This window comes from Myotis brandtii, unplaced genomic scaffold (genome assembly GCF_000412655.1).
Source record: "Myotis brandtii unplaced genomic scaffold, ASM41265v1 scaffold312, whole genome shotgun sequence".
NCBI classification, from domain to species: domain Eukaryota; kingdom Metazoa; phylum Chordata; class Mammalia; order Chiroptera; family Vespertilionidae; genus Myotis; species Myotis brandtii.
In genome coordinates this window covers 677,638-688,884 of record NW_005361955.1, presented here as the reverse complement: position 1 = coordinate 688,884, position 11,247 = coordinate 677,638, and the positions used below count along the sequence as shown (strand labels likewise).

The following is an 11,247-nucleotide window of genomic DNA, read 5'->3' as shown; positions in this document are numbered from 1 at the left end:
CAGTATGCAAATTAGCCGCCATCTTTGTTAGCGGTTAATTTGCATATTGTGCTGATTAGCCAATGGGAGGCGTAGCGAAGTTATGGTCAATTACCATGTTTGTCTATTATTAGATAGGATATTATAAAATATTTTATATTTATATAATATGTAGTTTATGTATTTAGAAAATACTTTACATACCTTGAGTTTATATGTACATTCTTCTTGAGGAAATTCTTAGTGACTGGAAATCCAGAAACAAGGTGTGGCCTGGACTCAAATGCCACTGAAAAAGAGATGTTTTCTCTCTGGGACAATTGTTTTAAAAAGTTGGAGGAGAATGAGGAGGGACGGAGAGGGTATATTTCATTCACGTGAATGGCAACACTGTTGTAATAAGAACACTAGATGTGGGAACCATTTCTTGAGCTGCTAAAATACGAACATATTTTTCACCTGGGAAACACCATGGGTTTCCAAGATGGGGGTGGGGGGAAATTCAAGTTTTACTTTCAAATACCATAAACCAGATTTGGTGAATTATTTAAACCTAGAATCCATGGATATTTGTTTTTCTTAGAACTGGACACTAGATGTCTCAGTTGCATTGAGTCTGCAATGAGAAGAGAGGAATTTACAAAAAAGATTGCCACACCACGTGGGCTGTGTAATCTTCTCTATGATATAGCTTGTTATGTGGGGCACTGAAGTGTAATTTCAATGAAATTTTCTTTGAAACCAGGCTCTAGAGAATTATTTCCTTTTAAATTCTTAACTAAAAATGTGTTAATATGTCAGTAATGTCCTGTAATTTCCTGGAAGATGGAATAAAAAGAAAAACAGAGTTAGAAACGTGTTAAAAGACTTAAATGAAAGTGGAACTAGAAATCAGGGTAGAATCCAGGAATTTACAGCTCTCTGTGCTGTCCCCTAGAAAGCAGCTATTTCCATTGAGTAATTTATAGAATTCTGTTAATGTAAAAACAGAAAGTGCTTAAGATGAGATAGATGTATTTAACAGAAGTATGGCGTAGGGAGAGAGCATTCTATTAGGAGCCCAAAGATGAGCTTTTAAATACTGAAGCCACTGCTTTTGTGCTCCAGGATGCCATTCATATTCCCTCCATCTGTTTGATGTGTTCCCCTGTAATTATCCCAGTGCCCCTAATGGTACACATACTCTGTTCTTGGGAGCAGTGGGTTCCTAACTGCAGCCATATGCAGAGACAAGGAGAAAGGATGAGAGCAGAACATGGACCAAGGTAGAAAAGAGGCTAAGAGAGCACACAACAATGATCATGATCCAGCACCCACCTGTTCTTTCACCCAGTAGATCCCATGGGCTTCTCCCAACCCTGGGAGGGAGGGAAAACAGTGGCACCCTGTGGCACCAGGTGGTCCCTGGGAAGTGGGTTAACTGCAGCAGGCACAACTCACTCTCTGGTTCTCTGGTGCTGCCCACTTCCCTCCCACTCATACACGTACACAGACGCTGTTCACTGTAACACACACACACACACACACACACACACACACACACACACACACACAGAGTCTCTACCTGCAGCTAGGATAGCCTTCATTCTGCCTCTATCACTGTGGACAAAGAATGGAAATAAAAGGCCAATTGTTAGTACATGAGCCTCTTAGGTGACATTTTTGGTACTTCCTGGGAAATCACCCCTTGCCCTCAACCTCGTGCCCTCCCAGGGTCATTGCCAACCCCCACATGCCTCCCTCACAGGGCCATTTATCCAGGCTCATGTGGGTGTGCTCTTGAGGTGGAGCTAGCAAGGAGAGTTAAAGGGTTTTCAGTTCTGTTCCCAGACTGCTGAGTTTCACTGAGAAGAAACAAATGATGACTGTTCTGCAAGGCCACACAATGAGCCGCTTTCTCCCAGAGGGGTGACCTTTACCCAGGAAGAGGCCGAGCACACTTATCAAGTCTCTGCCTTTGCTGGAGAGAATCTGTGGTAAACAGAGCAAGAAGGCCCTTATTGTCACTAAGGGCCTCCAAAAGCCACCAGAGGTATTTGCACAGAACCCTTGCTTGCCTGGTCGATGGCTGTCACCCAATTTTACTATGGCACTGGGTTATTTAAAGTTAAAAAATAATTTGTTTAGTTGAATTGGGATTGGCCTGGATGATCGCCAATGTGGCCATCCTATGACAAAGATATTGGCTGCTCACTCATAATTCATGTCTTTTCCTTCCATGCTCAAAGGTCCCCAATGTTGTACAGTTATTTGGTGATGATGAACCCAACCCCAGGTGATAAGCCATATTATGGCCATCTCTTTCCTCTCTGCCAAGAATTGGTCTAAATTATGGATTGCGGAAGGCCTTTGAGGAAGAGGATAAGTGTGCTATGCTGCTCTTCTTCTTGCCCTTGGACTTGTGTGAGGGCCTGATGCTTGGGCTGGCTTTGTCCATCTTCTGATTGTGAGGGTAGATTTTACAGACAGAGTTGACAGAAGCGAATAAAGGTATCAGACATCAGGAGTGGCTTGGAGGACACCTACCTGATCTCTTCCACCCCAGCAGGCACAGGAGTGAGGTTCTAACTGGCACAAGGGGAGATCACAGGCTCACTAGAAACCTAGGAGTAGCATTAACTTCAGGTGTGGCTGGATTCAAGGCTCAACCAATGCTACCAGGACTCAATGTCCCCTGTCTTGAGGTTCTCCCAGTGTGTTAGTCACAGTCTCAGGAACCCCCAGGTGGTCCCACTCGGCTCCAGGTGTTCCTCATGCTGACAAGAAGGAGGCAGTGTCTCCAAATTCCATACCTCCTCAGCTTCAAGTCCAGTCAGGGGAGAAACACACATTCTCGCTTACAGCATTCCCGGGGGCCATTAAGTCTTATTGGCTCTAGGTGGGTTGCATGCACATTGCTGAGCCAATCACTGTGACCGTGGACATGCAATGTTTTGATTGGCTTAGGCCTAGGTCACATGCTTCTTTCTCAGAGCTCCTCCCAGATAAATGGACAGCTTCCTTCTCTTCCCACGGGACCTCCTGCTGCCACTGTGCCTCTGTACCTCTTTCTGGTGTCATAGGACCATCACTCATCTATTGACCAGTGTCTGTGAGGTGCAGTTACCTGGCTGCCTGGGTGGGGAACAGGCTACACATCCTAATGGCTCATGAAGCTGGTATTCTCATCTGGCCTCTGTGGATGGCAGCCTCTTAGCCCTGCGAGATGGGCGCTGTCATGTGGCAATCCAGTGGCTTTTAGGTGCCCGAGTACATCCTCCCTCATCCTGAAAATGCAGTTTCTTCTCCTCCACCCTTGGTGGCATCTCTTTGCTCTATTGGTGGCCACTTGAGAACACTGGCAAGCTGGTCCATTGTGTGCAGCTGTTGTCCACGGCTAGCTCTGGGCCCACAGGTGGCTCACCGATGCTTCTCCTTCTTTGCAGTCATTCCACAGGTACCTTCTCTTTTCACTCCTATCACTGGGTGATACTACTCCATGCTATACCACAGCGCCCATCCTTACTCCGTTGGGGTCTTTGCATGTTACCTTAGACCTGTGTGTGTGTGTGTGTGTGTGTGTGTGTGTGCGCGCGCGTACGTACACGCGATGGGGTAAACTCCCAGTAACCCAGGCAAGAAGCAAGTGTAACTAATTTATGGAATGGACTCCACCTGGTCAGGCACAATCCAAGGTTGAAGCAGAACCTATTCTGTGTCTCGTGTTAGTGCCTGTCGTACTGAGTATTAACTTAATGTTAAACAAAACCCCTCAGGATTGGAATATCAAAGGGTAAAGTACTACTGAGAAAAACTGGGCATAGCATGCACACACTTGATTATGGCGACACTGACATATTCTTCCAAAAGCAAGGCAGGGAGCAGGTTAATGAAGAGGCGGGAGGCGTGTGACTGTGATGTGCTCAGCTGCGCGGAGTCCCAGCTGGAGCGTCAGTGACCTCTGCTGGCGAGATTGTCCTCTGGACCAGGCGGCCCCTCCAGGTCTGTTTGCTTCATGGTTCTTCAGAGACACTGCAAGATCCCCGCCCAGCGAGGGAGGGCCGCCTGGGCTTCCACCCTGAAAGTCAACCAGGGGTTTGGAGGTGGCAGCGGTTGGGAATTAAGCACAGGTCCGATCCCCACCTCCACCAGCTTTCTCTCAAACGCAGGCGGCTTGCTTACATTACCCATTTTCCAGACACAAACACGTTTTCTTTTTAAAAAATGCTTTCCCCACAAAGAACATTTTCAAAAACAAGTTCCACATATTCCAGTTGATGAAATTTCTTAAGAATAACATGTCTGCAACTCGACAAAGTGAGATGAAAACACTGTCAAAATGAACTCCGTTTTTATGTCCGTAGGTCAGGGGATGAGGCATCCTTTACAAATACCTACTCAAAGCACGCGATTCACGTTGCCACGTGACATCCCCCCCCACGAACACGTGAAATGCTGCTGTCGGACAGGGCCGAGCCCACCCCTCAGCCAGGCAGCCCTTCCTATAACTGGATGGCAAAGTCGAAGCCACCACGACAGGTCTCCAGTTACTGACCGTGCAGCTCCTGTCCCCGGGGGACCACATGGGGGGCACTTGAGGGCCTCTCCCACCCACTCTGCTTTCTTCGATTATTGAAGTTTGCCCTCGGGGTCTGGGCTCTGCAGCCATCTTCTAATAGGCTCTGTCCTTTAGCCAGGAGTTGAACTAATTGAACCGGAGTAAATTGACCAAGGACACCCAGCCAAGGGGGTGGTGGGGGTGGAGGGGTGTCAGATATCCTCTTCCAGAAACTGGCAAATAGGACCCAGGATGACAGTCAATTTCTGACGGACACTTTGCTGTCAGGTCCTGTGGGGCTGGCAGCATCTCCCACTGGAGGCAGGGGAGGCAGGGAAGGCTGGTCAGCACAGGGAGAAGGAGTAAAGGTGACCACAGAGGAGCCGGGAGCCCAGTGACTGGCAGTTCCTTACCCCCAGGGATCAACTTGCTGGGGCTCAGGCCACACCCTTTCTCCTTTCACCTGTCCCCTTACCTGTGCTGCTCAAGGAACACCAGGCCTTCACTCCTCAGCGCCTTTATCTGGTCATTCGAGGCCTTTACAGGTGACCCCAGCAATGTGGACATTTATGAAGATCTGTCTACTCCAGTTTCCAGGAACTGCACGGTTAAGGGGAATAACTGCTCTGTACTTAATAGGAGTGGAGAGCAGGCTAATGCATTTGTATGTGCTTATGTATTATGTATCAGTAAAGAGCTACTACATAAATACAACAAAAAAAAGAACACACTTTTAAAACAGTATGTTAAAAATGTTTTCCTCTCATTCTGTCCCCAGGTTTCTCCCTAGCGGCATGCACTGGGGCTGAGGTCCTTGAACCTGGCCCTTTCGGCATCTGTTAGAGGGGACAGCAATGCCTTCTTTCTGGGTCCTACTGAGGAGTAAAGACGAGAGCGCCTGGCGGGTGGAGTGCCCGGCTCAGTTAGTTTGAGCTGCAGGCAGTGTGCGTTGTGGTCATTTTGATGGACTTTTCTTCTTTGCGTCCTAGAAGGAGGTGCGTAATCTATCTGAGAGTGTCACTGGTGTTGGATGTCATGGGTTTAATTCAGGCTCTGATTTTAGAGGAGATTATTACCAGAGTGTCCTCACTCTCTTTGGAGACTATTTTTTTTGGGGGGGGGCAGGGGGTTATTTCCTTAAGCCTGCATATCTTTGCCATCAACTGGAGAGAACCAGCCTGAGACTGAAACCAACATGGAGGAAAGTAGGGCAGAGAGAGAAGGGAGAGATAGAAGGAGGTGCGGGGGAGAGAGAGAGAGAGAGAGAGAGAGAGAGAGAGAGAGAGAGAATGAATCAGTTTGCTTGAGCCTTTGGACCCAGCTTTGCTTAAGGCCAATTCTTCTGTCTGTGGTAACTGTCTGTGGAAACCGAGACTCTGACTCGGTTTCCTGTTCTTGGGTTGAGATGCAGAGACACAGTGCACCGGAAACCGGGCCGTGTGTTTCTCACTCACCCAGCTGCCCCCAACATGATCCATACGGTCTGAAAGTAGGGCTGAGGAATAAGGGAGTGAGGGGTGGTTTCTAAAGGAAATTCAGGTGCTTTCATCATAAAAACAGAAAAGGACCCAGCAGGAAAACCCACAGCTACCCACCACACTTAGCAGGACAGACCGGGGTTGGGGTGGAAGGGCGGGGAGAGGAACGGAAAGAATCGAACAATCGCTTATACTGAGAGTGGACTCTATGCAATGCTTTGTGTGAGCAGCTGGAAGTTGAATGATGAGCTGCGTTCCCCAGGAGGTCATCAGAGAAATGAGCATAGAGGGAGTCTCTGCGAAGTAACGGAAGGATTTTAGTAGAAGTCTGGAGGTGGGGTTGCATGCTTGGGGGTGGGAAGGAACATTTAAATATGGCCAGGAGCTTGCACACAGACTTAGTGTGATGAGGACCAGCCACTTGGGGGAGCAGTGACAGCCTCCCTAACCCTCACCAAACATTTGCAGGGTCAAGGGCAAGCCCATAGATAGAAGCCTATATATCACGTGTCTAAATATTTACAAATTATAAGTCAGGCTAACGTGAATAGAAATGCTCTATTCTCTCCCCTTGACAAACATACCTTCATAACCAGCTGGGAGGCCAGGTGAATGTTTGGGATTCCCAGGCCCTCTGGTGTTCTGGCTGGAAGGAGACCACACAGAAGGGTAGAGCCTAGGTCTGGTCCCATAGCTTCTTCCTACCCCCAAACCCTGCTGGGGGCCTTATGCACACACATGTGGACCCTGACACGACATCACAAACTCTGTCCACGTCCCCTGCAAACAGCTTGCTCAGTAGGGAAGAGGCCTGAGCTGGCCTTGGAAGTGGGTGGGGATTTCTTAGGGTCTGGGTACTCAGAGTGCCGTCTGGGGTGGGCACACACTCTGGATGGGCACACCCCCGTGGACCCTGCAGACTCTCTGCCCCGTGGAGTGGGGACTCCGGAGGAGGCCAGGGAGGGGCCTTCCTGCCTGGTGTAAGAACGATACTGAGTGGTAAGGAGGTCCGCCGCTGGGACGTGGTCATACTCGGCATAAGCAATAGTGGCGGGGGCTGGTTCCTATTACTGTGAGAGATGACACAAATAGTGACCCTGCATTTTGGTTTTTAGGAAGAGAAACATCAGAAATGACCTGGGAAATGGCCTGCTGTTCTTCTCACTCACCACATTTACACAGAAGTTGGGCATGTCCAAGTCGAGGTGTGGAGCCTGGCCTTTTGGTCCAGTGAAACGGAGACGCTAGAAATGAACAGGACCTGAGCTGTACACCACCCCGGAGTGTCAGAGTTTGGGAGAGAAACTGGCCGCTTGGCCGCGAGTCAGCTTCTCTCTGACAATCCCCGCTGGCTCATGTGAACGCAGTAACCTTTCCGAAGTAGAGATGTGACATTCTACAGCAGGGGGCACTCAAGGAGCTTCATCCTTTCTGAGGCTGCTGGACACCTCCCTCCTAACTCCCTGGTCCCAGCCATAGGCTCCCCCATATCCCTTGTAACAGCTGACTAAAGTTTCAGATTTAGTTACTTACAAAGGAAAAACCACACACACACACACACACACACACACACACTTATATTTCCATTCTTCCCTAATTGGATAGAGACACAGAGCCTTATTTAGATAGTCCTTAAAATCTGTACCCGCATCATCTTTCCACTCATAGTACTTTTAGAATGTCTTCCTCTCTCTCAAACCCCTGGAAGGTAACCCCGGGAGCACTCCGGTTCTACTGTGAAGAATGCTGTGCTCTGAACCACCACAGCTTTGCTCTGAGAGGCTGTGCTGTGCTCCTGGGCTCAGGAACTCAACTGTCTGGGATTAACTCTGTTTCTCCACAGACCGGCTGTGTGACCTTGAGTAAGTGATGTGACTTCTCTGTGCCTTGGTTTTCTCACTGGGAATCATCCCTTCCTCCCCTCCCTGCATGTGCCTGCCACCCCCACACCATTGAGAGGTGTAGCCCATCCCTCCACCCTCCTAGATCTGGACTGGGTGGTGCCCAGGGCTGTCGAGCCTTAGAAGACTCTGGCCTCACTGCTCGCTGATTGCAACGACATGGGAGGCCCACTCAGCCGATCACAGTCAAACCACGGAACCCTGTGAAATAGTAATAAACGGTTCTTTTAAGCCACTAAGTTTGGTGGCACCGTGCAGCAGGAGATAACCACACTACACATGGATGGGGGTGATAATAACAGTGTCCACCTCAAAGGGTTGATATGAGGATTAAATGAGCGAATATTCGTTAGATGCTTAGAACAGTGCCTGGTAATTCCAATGGCCATATAAGAACATTTTGAACAACAACAACAAAAGAATGACCTCGTGCTCTGAAGGTATTAGAGCAGTGGTCCTCAACCTTGGCTGCACATCATTCGAGGCCCAGAAATCAGGATTTTAAAAAGATTCCCAGGTGATTCTAACGTGCAGCCAAGGTTGAGAACCACTGTATTAGAGTGTCAAGCTAACAGATACTCATTTTGAGGAAAGTACAGTCGTTGTCACTGTCCCAGTCCCTGGTCTTTATATAAACTTTAGTCAATATGGAGTCAGTTGTTGGTGGTGAAAATACTGTTCTTAAAAGCAAAAGGTACTGTCCTATCTTTGAGACCAGAAAGCCCCTTAGCTCCCTTATGGCTCTGCCACCACAAGACTGCTTGGGGGAGAAACTGGAAAAGTTGTGAACGGGCTTTGAAGAACATAGATTCTTTAGCCTTTACTGAGACACCTCATTTCTGACCCCCCCCCCCCCACTGAGGTCTGCACTTCCTTAAACCCAGGCCCCATAGTTCTTTGCTGCAACCAGTCTCTTCCCAATACCTCAGCTTCCTTGCCTCTTCATCCTTTGTTCTTCCCTCCCCGCAAATGGTGAATCCTTTCTTTTTCTTCTCCCCATACATAGCTCAGCTTCTTCATCTAAAAATATATTTTTATTGATTTCAGAGAGGAAGGGAGAGGCAGAGAGAGATAGAAACATCAATGATGAAAGAGAATCATTGATCGGCTGCCTCCTGCATGCCCCACCCTAGGGATCGAGCCCCAGTGTGTTTCAACAATTCTGAAACCAAAAGGTTATCCTCGACCCCTCCCTTTCCATATCAATCCAACATCAAGTCCTGCTGATTTTATCTCCTAAATAGCTCTCATTCCACCCCCTTCTCTCCATCTTTACTGACAATACATAATCCCAGCCACGCTCACCTCCAGCCTGGACCACTGCAATAGCTTCCTAACTGCTCTACCTCTGGCTACTACCATCTTCTAAGTCATTCTCTACATTTCAGCCACAGTGACTTTTTCACGATACAAATTTGATTAAAATACCTCTTTGTGTCCTAATCTGCTTTAAACAATTCAATGGCTTGATATTGCTCTTAATAGAAGATTCACTCCCTGGGAGGCCCTGCATGGTATGGCTCCTGTCCTCCAGACATTTCAGATCCATCTCTCGTGCACTCTGGCCACCTCCGGCTTCTGATGCACCGTGCTCCTTCTAGAAGCAGACTTCTCTACACGCTGTTCCCTCTACCTGGATGGACACCCTCTTCTCTTTCACTCTTACTCATTTTTCAGATCTCAGCTCAAGTTACTTCCTCAGGATGACTTCCCTTGAAATTCCAGACTAGGTTAGGTCTCCCCACCGGATGTCCTCATAGCACCACATAGCTCTTCTTCACAGCACTCATTGCAATTGTAATTATATAGCTTTTGCGATCCCCAGTAGGGCCTAAGCTCCAGGGACTGTTAGTTTTGCCCACTCTTGTATTCCCAATACCTAGCTCCAAAGTTTTGAATGATCACACCGGTTTGATTCCCAGTCAGGGCACATGCCGGTTGCACGATTGATCCCCAGTAGGGGGCGTGCAGGAGGCAGCTGATCAATGATTCTCACTCATCATTGATGTTTCTGTCTCTCCCCCTCTCCCTTCCTCTCTCTAAAAAAATCAATAAAAACATACTTAAAAAATAGCTATGAATTGTTGATTGTTGAAACTGGATAATAGGTACACTGGGTTTCACCATAGTATTCTACTTTTGCATATGTTTGAAATTTTTTCTATTAAAATATTACATAGAATAGCCATTTTCAACGGGAGTGCCACAAGAAATTTTTCTTAAAAGAATTTCTTCTAAATGAAATACCTATTTAGTCAGGAGCACTGACCAACACAACAGCCAACACAATAGCCGTCCAGTGTGAATGAATCAAAATTATACCTATTTGTCAGATTGGCAAAAAATATAATTTTTGGTGTGCCAAAAATTTGTTATTAATGTGTGCCATGAGATGAAAAAGGCTGAAATCGCTGACATAGAATAATTACATAGAAGTAATAATTTTCAAAATTACTTTAGAAAAGGGTTGCTGTTCTCAGCCAAACATTCTACAAAAGTAGATTTGACGTCTTAGATGTCAAGCATTAAATAATAAAAATGTAGTCACATTTCTATTGTAACCAGTCCTTTCATTAGTTGTCTAAATTTGGAGTGTTTCCTTTTAAACATTGCACATCTGCTCACTGACCATCTTGCTTGAAGAATCATGAGCCAGGGTTGCAGACTGGAGGGGAGGGAGGAGCCTGCCCTCTTCCAATGAGAGATTAATAGATGGCCAGGAGCTGGGGAGGGGAAGGTGAAGAGTCCTCAGATATGGAGGAAAATGAAATGGGGAAAAAAAATCACTTGAGGTCTGCAAAGAGGAACTGGTGGGGACAGAGGGAGTGGGACCAAATCAATCAACAGGCGATGAGAAAAGGGGAGCGTAGCAACAGGAACCAAAAGATCCAAAATAAGAACTAAAAAATATGTACAGACAGGATTGATTCGTACGAGTCACTGTTATCCTTTTAATCCAGGTACCTTCACAACTGTTACAAATTCTTTTAATATTAAACCTGTTTTGCTAGATAGTGAAGTTAGTTTTAGCAGACAGCAATTATGAAATTTTGGGGGAATTAGTTTAGAATTGCCCTTCAAATACAAAATTGACGCTACCAGCCCGGACTGGAAATTTGAGTTATTTTCCACAGCTCATTTGGTGATGAACTGTGATGCCCGAGCCACCGACACTCCCTTTCACAGTGCCCACTGTGACTAACTGCAAGCTTTTGAAGATCATTAGCTAAAGTTCAGAGTAGCGGATGTGATGATGGAACAGCTTTTAATGTGAAAAATGTTAGCGTATAATAGCATTAAACTATAATGTCAGTCCATATTCTTTAAAAAAGTGTACAAACTCTCAAAAACT

At 46.9% G+C, this 11,247-nt stretch overlaps 1 protein-coding gene across 2 annotated transcripts in view; it reads right to left on the bottom strand.

Moving 5' to 3' along the window:
* The window catches only part of RASA2 (RAS p21 protein activator 2), a 198,458-nt gene that overhangs the window by 146,358 nt on the left and 40,853 nt on the right, over nucleotides 1-11,247 (bottom strand). The gene's annotated exons all lie outside the window — the stretch shown is intronic.